General features: G+C 46.3%; 1 protein-coding gene across 22 annotated transcripts in view; it reads right to left on the minus strand.

Moving 5' to 3' along the window:
- The window catches only part of LOC120533089 (ankyrin-2-like), a 299,192-nt gene that overhangs the window by 257,099 nt on the left and 24,148 nt on the right, over positions 1 to 17,945 (minus strand). The gene's annotated exons all lie outside the window — the stretch shown is intronic.

Raw genomic sequence — 17,945 nt, forward strand, 5'->3', positions numbered from 1 at the left:
AGGAAGAGAAGCAGACAATTAGACCCCCCGACAGGCAGTATGGTGTGACAGAAGAGCAAAATAATGGAAGTGATTGTGGAAATAGATATTCCGGGGCTAACAAGTAATGGCTCATCTCTCCATAGCCACAGGTCTTCTTTTACCTCCAAATACCTGCAAAATATTTTAGAGTGTTTGCTAGTGAGGACCGGCGATTATAAGAAAACATTCTAAATCAACGGAGTAAACCTTTTGTCTTTCTATAGTTTCCTTTGGAAGTCCATTCATCTCAGATGACACACTGGCATAAAGTGAACTGGGAGCTCTAACGGACTAGCATCCCATTCACTGCTGGTTTCTGCCTGGCATCCAGTGCTGCCAACTTTTATGATTCTTCTGAGTTGGCCCCCCGAGTGTGTCCTCATTGAAGAGCGTGAAACAAAAACATGAGAGTTGTACGACGGGTCACACACGTGTCAAAGGGCTTCACTGAGGGTACGATGTCAGCTCGACAGTTGATGAAGGGCTTCTCCCTCTTCTACAGATCAACAGAAAGGAAACCCAGTAAAGCCGACACCAGCTTCCTCCTTCCTGTCCAGACCACGCCCCCCACATTGACCTCACTTCTCCCACTCTCTGCATGGCCCCGCCTCTTCCTGCCCACCAACTGTAAAAGCCCGCACCTCTCCTCCCCATTTTGTCTGTGGGGACTCGGTCTTTCGTAACTACTCACTTTATTGCTTGAGTTTGCCTGACAATCTACGGGGTGGACCCCCCAAACCTTTTTCTTTCTCTTGTCTTGTTGTTACAGGTGGTGCTGCTCCCTAATGGATCCTCAGTTTCAGACCCAATTCCCAGGCATTGCCTTTGTGGAGTTTAGGTGTCCTCCCCATCTCTCTGCGTGTTTTCCTGTGATGATTCTGCTTCTCCTCTGACATCCCCAAAGACTTGCGTGTCAAGTAGATTGGAGACGGAGAATTGGCCCCGTGTGGGTGTGGTGGGCTCTGTGATGGACTGGCACCCACTTTTCAAACTGCCTCCCCTCGCAAATTGAGTTGACTCAAAGAGCCAAGTCAAAAGTAAAATGACTAAACTCTAAATCGTACTCCACGTACATCACAAATCAAATCCAGAAAACAAGAACAGAATCCATAAGCCAAGATATAAACATAATCGAAAATCAAAACCCAAGATTATAAGCTGAACAACAGAAGCAGGAGCCGCGATCTCCCGGGTTTAATAAAGAGCCGAGGGTGGTCCCTTAGCTACACCGTCAGGGGGCCCCGTCCCCTTAGGTTCAACATATCGTGCAGAAGATGTGCATCAGAGGTAAACTAATGGAAAGAATTAGAAGATCAAGCAGCAGCACACAGAAAGATCTGGAGTTTACCTGAACAGTCCCACTGGGTTCAGATTTGTAAGGTCGTGTTTTACTAATATGCTGCAATTCTATGAGGGGGCAACAAAAGAATACGATCAACGTGGGGCTTAGGAGATTATTGATCTTCAGAAAGCATTTGATAAGGTGGGAGTTCAGGGTGTGGTGTGTAGACGGGTGCAGACACTCGAGGCAAAGGATGATGGTGCGAGGAGCCTTCATCAGAATTGGCGGACATTAAGAGTGCTGTCCAGCAGGGGTCAGTGCTGAGGCCGCTGCTCTTTTTATAATAGCTCAGCAATCTGGCTAGGAATATAAATAACAAGCTGGTCATGTTTGCAGATGATACCAAGATGGGTGGACTGGCAGATCATCGAGGGTCTATCGAATAATCACAGAGGGATCTAGACAGCAGACAGGCTCCGGTAGATTTGTGGCAGATGAAAATGTAAAGTATTACACATAATAAGTAAAAATATGAGGTTTGAATACACAATGGGCGGTCAGAAAAGCGAAAGTCCACCTCATGAATAGGACTTAGGAGTCGTAGTGGACACAATGCTATCAACTGCCAGACAGTCTTCAGAAGCCATTAAGGAGTCTCACAGAATGTCAGGTTATATAGCGCCTTGACATGTGGAGTACAAGACCAAGGAGGTTCTGCTGAAAGCTTTGTAACATCCCAGTGTTAGTGGTACTCTGACCACTGTGTCCACTCTTGGTGTTAACCATCTTGTTATTTATATTCCTATCCAAATGATTTATAAATATTAAAAAGAGCACAGACCCCAACAGCGACCCCTGCTGGACACCACTATTAATTAACATCACCCAATTCTGTTAGGGTCCCTCACACCGTCACCCCCTGCTTCCTGTGTCTGTGCCAATTTCAAACCCACCCACTCACTGCACTCTGCACCTCCACATGTAACCCGGGGTGGCACTCTGCCCCAACTGCCACTTGGCCAAAGCCCCCTGCAGCCACCTCTGATTTAGGGAAGGCTACGGCCACTGCAGTATGTGATGAGAGCATCAAACCTTCTAGGACGATACATCATTTATGTGCTAATAAATGCGCATCACTCTTGGTGGTCTTGGAACTCCATGGTGTCCTTATGTTCTTCATCATCCGATAAACGGGGATTTCTGGTTTTGTCTCCTTCTTCACTGCCCATCTCACCACAGTGTGTGTTATCAGCATGGACTGTCGGTCTCAGCCATTATTAACTCCTGGAGTCTAACACACTGTAATGGATGCTTCATTTCTTTATAGACTCTTCCACTTTTGATTTAATTTTCTTTCTTTCTCTCTCTCTCTCTCATCTTAATTATATTCTTTTCCTTCCCCTCTTGTAAAGCACTTTGCACTACACTTGGTTACAATGTGCCAAGCCCAGTGCCCGGACCTCAGAGGGTCACACTCCAAGGGTTGGCCGCAGACTGTCTGAGGGGGTAGAGAATATCTGGAGAAGCCATCTATAATGTATCCCATGAGCAGCAGGGAAAGGGATGGTTGGGTTTGGGGGAGCGCAGCTCCATCATTGAAAGGAGAACTTCAAGTGGACGTGTCTCCAGGCTGCTGAAGCCCATCAGTTCAGTTGCTTGGCCGCTGGCAAGCCTCAGATTTGGATCGAGAGGCGGGGGGCATACAGGTTGCCTCTGAAACCCTCTGCATGAAGGGACAGCTTGGGAGCGCGTGTGTGTTGACATTGAACATCCAAGCAGTGGACGGAAACAACGCCGAAGAAGCCAAGTGGTCCTTTTAATCGACATAAGAGGCAGAGTCCATTCTTCTATCTCCTGCAGCTCCCCCTAAGGGTTGTTAAAGTAACAACAAACACATTTATTTCTGTAGCACATTTTAATACGTAGGATGAAACTCAAACTGCTTTACAATCTACAGTACTGATGTTGTGTCGAGTTTTGGTTTATCTGCAGCGTTCATGGAGTTTCTGTGACAATTCTGGCCCACACAGACACGTAGTGATTGTATGCATGAGTGAGCCCTGTGATGGACTGGCGCCTCACACAGGTTTGATTCCTACCTTGCGCCTGATCCTTTAATACCCTGAATTGGATTACATCAGGTCTGAGAATGTTGTTTTATTTCCAGATGCACTCCTCCTGGACCTTCGTCTAAGTCTTTAGAGTCCTGGTGCTCCCTGCTTGTGAGACATGGACGCTATCCAGTGACCTGAGATGAAGACTTGGACTCCTGTGTCTCTCTATGGAGAATCCTTGGGTGCCTCTTGTTTGACTTTGTGTTGCTCATGGAGTCCCAAATGAGGCACATGGCCTGCATTGTGAGGGAACATCAGTTAAGCCACTACGGCCATGTGGCACGATTACCCGAGGGTGATCAAGCTCACTGTTGAGGACCCGAGTGGCTGAACCAGGCCAAGGGGATGCCCACGTAACACCATGTGGAGTCATGAGGTCACTGGAAGGGGGTGTGTAGCGCTCCTGATATCTCAGCAAAAGGACGAAGGTCCATGTCTTTAGAGTCCTGGTGCTCCCTGTTTGTGAGACATGGACGCTATCAAGTGACCTGAGAAGACTGGACTCCATCATGTGTGTCTCTATGGAGAATCCTTGGGTGCCTCTTGTTTGACTTTGTGTTGCTCATGGAGTCCCAAATGAGGCACATGGCCTGCATTGTGAGGGAGTGTCAGCTACGCCACTACGGCCATGTGGCGCGATTACCCGTGGGTGATCCGGCTCACAGGACCCGAGTGGCTGGACCAGGCCAAGGGGACGCCCATGTAACACCTGGCTGCAGCAGATAGAGGGTCATTTCTGGAGTCTGGGAGTGGAGTGTATATCTGCCTGGGGGGGTTGAAAAACTGGGATCCCAAGCTGTTTTTTCGTGTGGTGGGTGCAGCAACCCGACACCTGACCTGACTCCTCCTGCCATCATTGGGTTGTTAGGGTTGGCTGGTTCACTGCCATCTGTGTGTGTGTATTGCTCTTTTTTTTCACGTGAGCCTGGACAAATAAACGGACATTGCAATGGTAATAAAGGACACCAAGGTCCCCATGCAGGTTAATAAAAATAGCCTGCTGCCCCAATCAAGTCACAGTGCACAGAATTCATCATGGAGACCTGTTCTTGGGGTTTGGTTGTTGTTCGACAGCAGGAAACGAATCGACCGTACTAATGACAGAGTTTGGGGTCATCAGGATTTTAATGTCATCTAACGGTTGATGGTGTTGTAAAGTGTGTTCTGATGACGTTCAGGTAGAGAAGACAGAAGTGTCACATTAAGGCTGCGACACACACGCCAAACGCGGCAGCAGAGGGCGGTGACGCTTTGCGTGTTTTATTAGCACATGCGAGTCACAATCTTCTTGTATTCAGTACACGTGACAATGATGACCCCCCATAAGCCCCCATTAAATAAATAAGATTTCTCCAAAACCTTCCGTAAGACAGAGAACGGCAATCGTCCGCCAGTGACTCTCATTAGCGTTCGGCGCATCAGGTGACTTCACATCTTCAAGGGGAATCCCCTCATCTCTGACCGCGGCTTCCAATTGCAGCATCACCGCCAGACGAGAGCGGCTGCTGCTGCTGCTGCTGCAGTCAGGAGTGACGTCGGCCCGCAAGACCCTTCTTTCTGCAGCTATTATCACGAAGACTCGACCAATCGCATTCATAGCACTTGTGGTCTCCATGGCACCCCCGAGAAGAAGGTGTGGTCAGTAGGAGTGGAGTGCGCAGGTCGGAGCACTGCAGCAAAAAAAAAGTCACGCACCTCCCCGGCTGCCCGCACAGCTCCGTTTTAGACTGGGGTCTCGTTAGATTCTTTACACTGGATGGCAGGTTGTTTATTAGCAGTGAAAAATGTCCGAGACGTATATAAATAAACATGGCGCACGGGTTTAAATGCTACTAACACGCTTGGTGAAACAATCAGCGATTATTTCATTATGGTGAAGACACAAATTACTGAGCACTCAACAGCAAAATTAAAAACACTCCTGCTGGCATTTACTGTCTTAAGTAAAAGACCGTAGCCATGGGCATCACACCGGGCACCTCACACCACAACGGTGGCCATTGACGGCTTACACCCTTCTGAGAGCTGAGGGTGTGCTGCTGGGGGACGGCGCACTTGCAGCGCGTGGCTCGACGTGATGATTAAAATATATACTTGGTCCGAATTTATAAGAACATTCATTAGAACGATGTAGATGATTCAGCCCAGCATTATCCTTCGTATCTGTCCAAAATAGCATCAAGATAATAAACATTTAAAACGGAGGAGTAGTTTCATGTCGAGATGAGGTACTGCAACAAGAACAGCAGCTAATGGTTCAAGGAAAGGGAACTCGTAAAGAAGAACCGTCAATGGCCCGATAATGAAAGTTATTATAGTCCGTTACCTCTTTAAAAGAACTCAGTGAGGGGATGAAAAACCCTGAATTAACACCAGTCGACGCGCTCGGTCAGCATCAAAGTGTGCAACAAACGGCGGGCACCGCAACCACCAGCAATCTGCCACGTAACGTGGGTGTCAAAATACCGGGGAACGTCAAATAAACGGGACAGGAAAATAGAATCGACAAAATGACAATAAAGTAATTCAGAATGCGCAAACACACACAATATGTACACAACAAACGGATTACGATACGTATTGTCAAAACCGTGCAACGTCCAATGGTTTGTGCTTTGTAGTGTCCTGTGAAATACAGCACGAAAATATGGAGTTCTGTCAGCTTTGTACACCTACATAGATAGATAGATGTAAAAGGCACTATATAATGGATAGATAGATACATAGATGAAAGGTGTTATATACTGTAATAGATAGATAGATAGATTAGAACATTAGAACACTCTGGATGAGAGCAGGCCATTCAGCCCAACAAAGCTTGCCAGTCCTCTCCACTTATTTCTTCCAAGAAACATCAAGTCGAGTTTTGAAAGTCCTTAACGTCTTACTGTCTACCACACTACTTGGTCGCTTACTCCAAGTGTCTATCGTTCTTTGTGTAAAGAAAAACTTCCTAAAGTTTGTGCGGAATTTACCCTTAACAAGTTTCCCACTGTGTCCCCGTGTTCTTGATGAGCTCATTTTAAAATAACAATCTCGATCCTCTGTACTAATTCCCTTCATAATTTTAAACACTTCAATCATGTCACCGCTTAATCTTCATTTGCTTAAACTATAGATAGATAGATAGATAGATAGATAGATAGATAGATAGATAGATAGATAGATAGATAGATAGATAGATAGATAGAGTGAAATGCACTATATAATAGATAGATAGATAGATAGATAGATAGATAGATAGATAGATAGATAGATAGATAGATAGATGAAAGGCAACATATGATAGATAAATAGATAGATAGATACATAGATAGATAGATAGAGTGAAAGGCACTATATAATAGATAGATAGATGTGAAAGGCACTATATTATTGATATCATCTGGGTGAGTCAGAGGGCTCCTTTTTTAGTCATGGTCAGGTGGGACCGCTTCAGGACAGGGGCGTCCACTCCCAGCAGTTCCCTTCAGCAGCACCCAAGGACCTCAACAGGAAGGCCCAGCAGAGATTCTCCCTTGCAGCCATGTGGGGGTCCAAATGGGGAGAATGCCAGAGGGATGCTGCCACTCAGTGTGCTGGGTGAACACAAGGGTCCGAGTGGCAGCTATTTCTCAATCTTTCTATGATACTGGCCTCCTGACCTGGAAGAGCTGCCACCCTGGCCCATCCATCTACACTGTCCATAATGATGGGTTTCTAGCCAGGTGAGAGAACACCCTCCACCCTTCATTTTTGCTGAGATACTTAATAGCCCCTATCTTCCATTTCTATATAAGCATATATATTGTAAAGCACTGTAAGCTCACTGTACATACAGTATATATATATATATATATATATATATATATATATATATATATATAAATGTATTGTCAAATGCACACACATAGAGAGCACCTACAGAGCTCTGATAAGGTGAGACCACCAACACAAGTGCCTCAGGGAACGTGGGCGCTCACACGTTGTGCTCTGTCATCCACAGATCAGAGGACAATCCTTGGGTTAAGCTGTGATGTTAATTATAGATATATATATATATATGTGTGTGTGTGTAAAACAATCCTTTACATTTAGTGCTTTTCTCTCCACTCAGAACGCTTTACATAGACAGAGGGGAGTCACTTCAACCACCACTAATGTGTAGCATCCACCTGGATGATTGATGGCAGTCATTATCATGTCAGTACACTCACCACATGTGAAGGGATGAGAGACAGTTAGCCAGTTTGAGACAGATGATGGTTAGGGGGCCAGCATGACCAGGCTGTGGTGGGCAATTTAGTCAGAATGTCTGGATACCCCCTGCTCTTTATGAAGGATGCCCAGGGTCTTTAATGACCACAGACAGTCAGGACCAGGGGTTTTTATGTCTCAACTGAAGGATGGTGCTATTTTAACGGCACAGTGTCCACGTCACTGCACTGGGACCATTGGGATTACTTTCAGACCACAGGGTAAGCGTCCCATGCTGGCCTCACCAACACCTCTTCGGGTAGCAACCCAAGTTTTTCCTGGTTGGTCTCCCGTCCAAGTGCTGGGCAGGCACAAATGTACTTAGATTCAGGTGGATTAGATTCACGTCTTCTAAAAGGCAGGTGGGATGGCTGCATACACACACACACACACACACACACAACACAGACAGTCATATGAAAAAGTTTGGGACCCCCTCTCAGCCTGCATAATAACTGGCTCTCCTTTCACTAGTAATGATAACAGTGGTGTGTCTGTCATTTCCTAGGAGTACTGCGGCGTTTTCTGAACAAAGATTTTTAGTGACACAGTATTTAGTTGTATGAAATTAAATGAAGTGTGAAAAACTGGCTGTGCACAAATGTGTGCCCCCTTGTCATTGTGCTGATCTGAATGCCTGTCACTGCTCAGTGCTGATTACTTGATGAGCTCATTAAGCCTTGAACTTCATAGACCGGAGTGTCCAATCATGAGTGGTCAAAGGTATTTAAGGTGGTCAGGTACAAGTTGTGCTTCCTTCCCTTTGACTCTCCTCTGAAGAGCGACAGACAACATGGGATCCTCAAAGCAACTCTCCGAAGATCTGAAAACAGAGATTATTGAGTCTCCTGGTTTAGGTGAAGGCGACAAAAAGCCATCTCAGACGTTTAAACTGTCAGTTTCAACTGTAAGGAATGGAATCAGGAAATGGAAGGCCACAGGCACAGTTGATGTTAAACCAACCCAGCAGGTCTGGCAGGTCAAGAAAAATACAGGAGCGGCATATGAAGAGGCAGGATTGTGAGAATGGATACAGACAACCACAGATCACCTCCAAAGACCTGCAGGAACATCTCGCTGCCGATGGTGTATCTGGACATCGTTACAATTCAGCACATCTGTATGGCAGGGTGATGAGAAAGAAGCCCTTTCTGCACCCGCGCCACAAACAGAGTCGCTTGTTGTATAAAATGCTCATTTAGACAAGTCAGATTCATTAAGAACAAAGTGCTTTGGACTGATGAGACATAAATGGAGTTCTTTGGTCAGAACAAAAAGCGCTTTGGATGGCGGACGAAGAACAAGAAAAACACCTGCTACCTCCTGTCACATTTGGTGGAGGTCCCATCATGCTGTGGGGCTGTGTGGCCAGTTCAGGGACTGGGACCCTTGTTAAAGTTGAGGTCTGATGAATTCAACCCAATATCACCAAACTCTTCAGGATAATCTTCAAGAATCAGTCACAAAGTTGAAGTTACTTAAGCAGGGGTTGGATATTCCAACAAGACGATGACCCAAAACACAGTTGGAAATCTACAAAGACATTCATGCAGAGGGAGAAGTACAATGTTCTGGAATGGCCGTCACTGTCCACTGACTTGAATATCATTGAAAATCTATGGAATGATTTGAAGCAGGCTGTCCAACAAATTGAACTGAACTGGAGAGATTTTGTATGAAGAATGGTCAGAAATACCAACATCAGAGTCCAGACACTCATCACAGGCTACAGGAGGACAGCATTGAGAGGCTCAAAGGAGCAAAAGGAGGCTCAGCTAAGTATTGATGTCATATCTCTGTTGAGGTGCCCACCTGTCTAATTTTGTTATGATGCATATTTCATATTTTCTGTTAATCCAATAAACTTCATGTCACTGCTGAAATCCTACTGTGTCCATAAGACATGTCAGATATTAAAAGGAAGTCGTTACTTTGAAAGCTCAGCCAATGAGAAACAAAAATCCAAAGAATTAAGAGGGCTTCCCAAACTTTTTCATATGACTGTATATATATGGTAGCAAGATAAGCACTATAATAAATCATTATACGTATTATATATATATATATATATATATATATATATATATATATATATATATACTGTATATATAAACACATCTTACACCATTGCTGTGAAATGAATCGTCTACCCTGCTTTCCTATTCAGAGTCACAGAGAGCTGCTGCTGCCAATCCTAGTAGGAGAGGGCACGAGTCGGGCACCAAACCTGGGCAGAATGAACAACTACTCCGGGGCATAGCTATGCACAAACCTCATTCTGTGCCAACTTAGAGCCGCCACAAAAACATGTTTGGCACAAAGTAGGAAAACCACAGTAGCGAGAGAAGAGGGCATTCTGAGCACACAGGCCTGAGGCTTGAACCCGGGTCTAGAGCGCTACACTCTGTCCATTGACGCTTCACAGAAAAGAAATAAACAAGACGACTTGAATTTGAAGAGCAAGGCAGAGTCATCTGATATCTCCATTAATGTAGCGGTACCCTTCTAAATTCCCCCCTACTGCGAGGCGCTATATGACAGAGATCATGAAGTCACAGCCGTCTCTCTTCAAGGTCACCCATTTAGAAGTTTCCAGGGGGCTCATTGCTATTCCGGAGAATGGCTGGATGTGCCCTGGGGTGTTCTGAGCGAGGAAAATCAAAGAGTAAAGCAGCGGGCAGCAAGGTAATACGTTGGGAGGTCGGGCATTACGGCCAATCAGTATGAAAGCCTCACTCATTGTTAAACGATGCACCAGATTCGGCGTATAAATAATGCAGGCTCTTGTCTGATCAGCTGGCATCTGTGCCCGCTCTGGGATGCTGCAGATTGGCAGATTAAAGAAATCAAAACTGCACATGCCACGCTGTTCACCAGACTTTGGGATGTACTTGTCACTCGTCCTCGTGCCCCCCACCCCAAGTCCCCAGCCTCCTGTTAGTGGGGTCCTGAGTCAGCCACGCCAAAGCAGACTACTGGAGAGCCCTGCTGCCATTTCACGCTGCCACTCTGTCCTTGACAGGTAGACCTGCAAACAGCGGACGGTAATAACAAGCCAGCTGGCATTTCGTATGTGCTCATTGGTCTGTCCATTTATTAAATTCCATTTGAGTTGAATTTCGACATTTTGACGTTTGCTTTGTGCCGTAGCTGTGAAGCTCTGCACTGCACTGCAGGCCTGGAAAATGACGTTAACGTGAAAAACTGTGCTGCAATCGTTTGCCCTGTGGGCAAAGGGGGGTTACCAGGGAGGAAACGTTGTGTCTGCATGGGTTTCCTCCCATAGTCCAAAGACATGCAGGTTAGGTGAATTGGCAATTCTAAATTGTCCCTAGTGTGTGCTTGGTGTGTGTGTGTGCCCTGCTGTGGGCTGGCACCCTGCCCAGGGTTTGTTCCTGCTTTGTGCCCTGTGTTGGCTGGGATTGGCTCCAGCAGACCCCCCGTGACCCTGTGTTAGGACATGGCAGGTTGACCAGAACCGCAGATCACAAAACCTTTTAAAAAAAACCCCAATTTTTGAATGTCCCAATATTTGCTTCATTTTTCTAACCTCGATTTTCGGCAAACTCTTTTTGACCTTTCACCTCTCTCTCTCCTGGTTTGCCCTTGAAACTAACTGTTGGCATTGCACATGGAGCCACCCCTTGGCGTGTTTACCCCATTTGACCCACCGTGTGACTCAGTCCGGTTTGTTTTACTTGACATTTATTTATTTGTGCTCATTCTTCATGAAGTTGATTTGATTTTCTATTTGCATGGTCTGCTCGCTCGTGTTGCATTGTACGCTCCTGCCGTGTCACTGAGGTGGGCTTACATGGAAGGTGTGGGTGGGACGTTCCTGACTGTTTTTTAGAATCGGGAGTCTACGTGGGCTAATAATTTGTCTCTCTTTGGACGCTTGTTCAAAACTCTAAAACATGGAAGCACAGGCCAGTGGTCTCCAAGGTGCCCCCCTCCATGTTTTTATCCCCCCCCCCTCCACTCCAATCCCCAGTGTCACACTGGGTGTGCCATTCTTACGTTTTTACGAAGTCAACTCCTGGCACAGACTCTTTCTGTATGGGGGGGTTTTGAGGGGGCGAAGAGGAGAATTGTGGGAAGGCAGCAAGCAGGGACAAGCCCACCACATGCAGCTGCACCCTGCAAGACCCTCCGACACGCCTGCACTTTGTCCGTGAGGTCAGGGACGTTCCCTTCTCGGCGCTTAACTCCGCTATCATTGTGTCTGATTGGCCATTCATCAAAAATCAATAGAGTGACAAGTCGTTTCAAAGCCCCCACCCCAACACAGGGGGTCCGTAATGCCATTGTAGTCACCACAAGGAAATGCCCATCTTTTATTTACAAACAGCAAATCACATTTTAATCTGACGATCTTAACGCTGGCATTAACTGGGATTTGCGCCGCGCCTTCTGTTGGGTCACAGATGTTTGGGGGGGGGCCGGAGCTGCACTTACTTTGTCAATCCGAGAGTCCATAAACTCGGCACTCGTTCCGTCCACCATAAGCACCTGACAATTGAAATGCACCCGCGCTTGAAGCTGAGTGAACCCCTTGTAGCATCTCAGCCTGTTCTCATCAGTTTGAACTGCAGAATGTGAATCGAGTCAGAAATCAGAAACGGCAATCGTCTCCCCCTAATTGCAGTGAAGGGGCTGTGAATCATTCACAAATCTGAAAGAAAATGTCTGGACAGCAAAATGACAAGTTTATAGGGTCATTAATGTCACATACCCAGAGCCCAGTGGAGATCTCATTTACTTACATGTGCTAATGTCACCATGACGAGTGACAGACATGAAGGGCACTACATCACAGTCAGATACTAAAGGTGACATAAATTGTCACCCACGCCTGCTTAGGGCTCTCCAAAAGATGACACTGCCACCCTGAGCACATACAGTAAGGGATCTGGACATAAAGAAAAAAAAGAACAAACCGGTTAAGTGTGACAATGACGCAGAACTGGGGGGAATCATAGAATTATAGAATTATTATGGTGGGGTCTTGGGCAGATTTGTGGAAGATGAAATTGTAGATGTAAATAAATCAATCCCTCCATCCCGCCTCCTATCCCACAAGTCCAGGGCAGGTCTGCAGGGCAGGAACACTACCAGGACAGGACGCCCGACCATCGCAGGCGCAAGTCAGTTTAAAGTAAAACCCACGCAATGGGTGGTCCGGAACTTGAAAGTTACCCCTTATGAGAAGCGCAGGAACTCGTAGTGGAATGGCTGACTATTTACACCCAGAGAGAGGACAGCAGGCAGCCATGAAGAGAGCTAATCGGGTGTTAGCTGAAGTGACGCAACGCATGGTGGTTATGCTAAAGTTTTATAACACACTGGCGAGGTCTCACCTGGGGGGCTGTGTGCCACTTTGGTCTCCATAGTGCAAAAAAAGATGGACCGTTCAGGGGGGACAGTGGGCTGGTTCTGATAAACTGATAAGGTGACTGGCAAGGTGAGGTGTTAATCAATGAACATAGATAGATAGATAGATAGATAGATAGATAGATAGATAGATAGATAGATAGATAGATAGATAGATAGGAAAGGCACTATATAATAGATAGATAGATAGATAGATATGAAAGGCACTATATGATAGATAGATAGATAGATAGATAGATAGATAGATAGATAGATAGATATGAAAGGCACTATATGATAGATAGATAGATAGATAGATAGATAGATAGATAGATAGATATGAAAGGAACTATATGCTAGATAGATAGATAGATAGATATGAAAGGCACTATATGATAGATAGATAGATAGATAGATAGATAGATAGATAGATAGATAGATAGATAGATAGATAGATAGATGCATTACATAACAGTATTGGTGGCCGCGTAGTCATGTCTACTGAGTTTGGTGCGTTTCCTGTTTGCACAACTGGCCAATGTACAACTGTTATGGTGTATGGAGGGTTTCAATGTCATTTCTTTTCTTTTATTGTGTTTTTTGTCTTTTTTGTGTAAATATTACTCTGTGAGATCTGTTTGAGTTTCCTTTCTGTTTGTATTTTATTACTCCTTACTGTTGTTTTGTTTTGGTATTTAATTATGTTGTATTATTGTATTATGTTAATTATGCATTCTGTCTTCTGTTGTCTTTATGTTGAGCCTCAGGGGCGGGGCCACAGCTGCAGGACTTTATAAGTCTGCCAGCACAGACGTGCTTTGCTTTGGCTTTGTTAAAAATGACTTTTGGCTTTAATGGATTACAATTGCAAGTAGTTCTTGTTGGGTTTTTTTTTTCTATCTTTTAAATCACATTCTGTTTCTGTTTTTCAGTTACACTTGTGGTTTTATTTTATTTGATTTGCCTTTTAGGGTGAAAAATTTTGAACTTACTTTCTTCTCTGTTCTTGTGTTGTGTATTCCTTTTTGCAAGTAAATATTTTCAAAGATATTGTCAAATATGTGACTGTGGGCCAGATGTTTTCACAATTCATCTCTCTCATTTCTGTATTCTTCATATTAAAGCCTTGCACCCCTTTGTGAACACACTGCAAAATCTGCTTTTTGAGTTTATAGGTTTACAGGGACCTTACTGTCACATGAACAGAGGAGAGAGCAAGTCAGTCTTACTTACATGTGCTCACTGGCTCTGTGGCTTGTGATAGATATGAAAGGCACTATATGATAGATAGATAGATAGATAGATAGATAGATAGATAGATAGATAGATAGATAGATAGATAGATGTGAAAGGCACTATATAAGATAGAGATATTACAGGCACTGATAAGTGGGTCTTTATGGGGTCTTTACTCTCCCATGCACAGAGTACCCTTAAATTCTTATTTGCGTGTGCCAATCATCATACAACACATCGCCACCTTGCAGCACCAGGATTAGTAAGCAGGACCACCTTACAAGGACAGTCAGACTGGTGGCTATGAAAGGCGCTATATCAGAGAGATCGACAGGCAGACTTCATCCTCAGACTTATTTTCTTAGTAATCAGGTCTCAGGAGGGTCCTGCAGATCTCAACAGCGTCACGTCACTGTGTCACAGTCCAGTGCTGTGATAAACAGGGATGCTATAAAACACGGAGCTTCATTTTAACTAAAACAAACACACAACAAAGGTAAACGGGTGGCCTGATGGGCCGATGACAGTGTGTCCCCGTGGCCGTCCCTTCCCTTACTTTGTTTTCACTCTTCCCCTTTGGATGTGGGACGACGTTTCAACTATTTATAGAGAGCAGCTGAGAAACTTGTCATTTATGGCTTTCACAGACCACCTTCAGAGAAAGGTCACCGAGTCACCTGTTTGGAGATGTTTTCCCAGGGATGTCGATGCCAATCCCAAGATGTCCTCAATTCACAAATACAAATTTCGTCCCACAATGCCTTACAATGTAACAATTCTCTTTACTGTTAGCACTGAGCTGGCAGACGTCACCGACACGACAAGATGCAGGTGGCTGCGCGGGAGCACAGAGTGGACAGTCAGCCTCATTTATAAAACAAAGCACTCGCCTCCGCCCAGGCTTAAGACAATGATGCCCACCACAGTCACTGGAGCACTCCAATGGTCAGCCACCCAAAAGTGTGACCGGCTGGATTTCCAGTGTGATGTGGCAGCCATCAGACAACTTGAGAGTGAGTGCTCAGCTATGCCGAGGGACATTCTCATTTAATCCTCCATGACAGCGGAGAATAAAGTTGGAACGCATGCGGACATGTCAGGTTAGGAGCTGCCATCGCATGCATTTCTTTGGACCAGTGCACTGCTCCATAACTCTGTTAGGACACACACGGAGGGGCCAGTTTATTAGGTACACTCCTCTACAAGCGCCTTGTCCACTGCAACGTGTCACACATCATATGACAGCGGTGTGTGTGCTATGAATCAGGCCGACCAGAACTTCTAGCAACAGTTAACACAGGTGACCTTAGTGACTCTGAATGTGCCATGATAGTTGGCACGAGGCCTTGTTGGCTTAATGATGTTTTACACATAACTGGGTTAAAAAAGATTTCCAAAAGTGATGTTGTAAAAGTAGAGAGCGACTAGCAATGGGCAATCATGTAGACGAAAACAAGTTTGTGGGTCAAGGGAGATACGGCAAGGACTGCACAAGCAAAGCTTATTGGTCACAAGTGGGCATCCAGTTTTAATATGGGCGGGCAGAATGCCATCCCAGAATGCACAGCTTTATCAGACTTTGTCTCAAACAGGCTACAACAGCTAAAGACCACGCTGGGTGCCGATGCTGCCAGTGGAAAACAAGAAAGTGTGTGTGTGTGGCGCAGTCTGCTCTGCTCACACTCAACCACAGCCACTAGATGGCGCTCACATGCTCCTCACTACGAAAGACCTGTGTGTGCGTGTGTGTGTGTGTGTGTGTGTGTGTGTGTGTGTGTCAGAAAAGGACCAACGAGGTCTGGAGGAACTTGCTTAGTTGGACTAATCTGTGGTTCTTTTTCATCAGGATGACTTTGGTGTAAGCAACATAACTCCACAGAACCATCCTGTTTGGTGCCAACCGTATAGTTGGGGTACAGTGGGATACAAAATTGAATTGAATAACAGGGTTAGAAATGGACACAATACGACACGAACTGCCTAGACAGAGATAAACGAGTAATTAATTATAGGATTACACATTTACCCATAATGCAAGAGTGTAAACAACATGTCAATGCCAGCTGCTACAGTAAGAAATACTTTGTCGTTCAGTTGGTTGCCACCTGTTAAGAGTGTCTGGACACAAAATTGGAGTTTTTGCATTCTGCAAGTCATCGTATTTGAAAACCTTTTATGGGGGTCCGCACTGAAGTTTTCTTTCATTCTTGAACGAGGCGTGACAACACCCCACCAGCCCCCCCAACGGACTGACCATCTCCATTAAATGCCATCAAGCCCCCACAACACAACACCCCCACCAGCCCCCAATGGACTGACCATCTCCATTAAATGCCATCAAGCCCCCCCACAACACAACACCCCCACCAGCCCCCCCAACGGACTGACCATCCCCATTAAACACCATCAACTGGGAATTGATGACACCCCTGATCAAGTAGCGAAGTGAAGGCAAAACCAGCTCAGTGACAACTCACGTGTACAATAATTCATACTGCTATACTGTCAGTGACGTGACAAACACACGACAGCTCCAAAACGATGAATGTGACACACCGACTTGATGTTAGTGCCATGTCAAGAGCGCCAGTGCTGCGTATTTGGCACTGGAGAACTTTTTTGTTTTATTTGTTAGTTTATATCGACTTCCTGTTGTCACTTCATAGTGCACTGGCTGATCTGTCCATCCCCATTAAACGCCCACCAAGCCCAACCTGAGCAACCCTGACTGACTGAGCCAAGCTCCACTCCGCCATCCCAGCTGTACTGGAAGCCATTTACTGACCAGTGAGGCGCTTCTCGTATGGGGTGGCTGCCCATACATCAAACAGAACATGATTTTTGCCAACATTAAAAGGCAACTTGCAGCCGTGTCTGGCTCTTCAAATGTGATCAGAGCAATGAACGGTACTCATACTGTAATCGGGGCACCTACTGACGACGCTCATTCTCTTAACAGTAAGCAGTGACCGTCCATTAACACGGACGTACCGAGCGTCTGGAGAGCTCGAGCCACCACGGGCCAAATGCACAATTAGAAAGGAGGAAGGACTTCCTTTCAGTGGTTCCTTTACCCACATACCTGTCCTCAGTGGTGTGGCCCCCGGCCGGGGCTGGAGCCCGGCCGGGACGCAGGAGGGCGTGAGGAGGCTTGTGCCTCCTCCAGACCCGAGGCGTCCGTCCTGGTTCTGTTGGGGCCACGGGTTGAGGCATGGAAGCCCTTCCCTGTAGGGGCCCGTGGTCACCGCCAGGCGGCGCTCCGATGCCGGTTTATCCCGTGCGGTTGCCGGTCGGGGCAGGAGCCCGGCGGGGCGCTTGAGGACGGAGGAGGCGAGTGCCTCCTCCAGACAGAGTGGGGCGTCCGTCCTGGTTAGGCACGGGCCCTCAGGTACAGGGCTTTGAAGCCCAGCCCTGTAGGGACCCGTGGCCACCGCCAGGCGGCGCCCGTGCCTGATTATCCGGGAACCCGACACTTCCGCCACACCAGGAAGTGCCGGGGGGAAGACATTGTGTGGCGCCCGGAGAGCTGCCAGGAAGGCAGCCGACACTTCCGCCACGCTGGGGCGTGGCCAGGACGGCGGAAGCACCTGGGGCTCATCCGGGGCATTATTTAAGGGGCCGCCTCCCTCCAGTCATTGGTGGAAGTCGGGAGGAAGGAGACGGAACTGGAGAGTGAGGACGGG

This window comes from Polypterus senegalus, chromosome 7 (assembly GCF_016835505.1).
Source record: "Polypterus senegalus isolate Bchr_013 chromosome 7, ASM1683550v1, whole genome shotgun sequence".
Classification (NCBI taxonomy): domain Eukaryota; kingdom Metazoa; phylum Chordata; class Cladistia; order Polypteriformes; family Polypteridae; genus Polypterus; species Polypterus senegalus.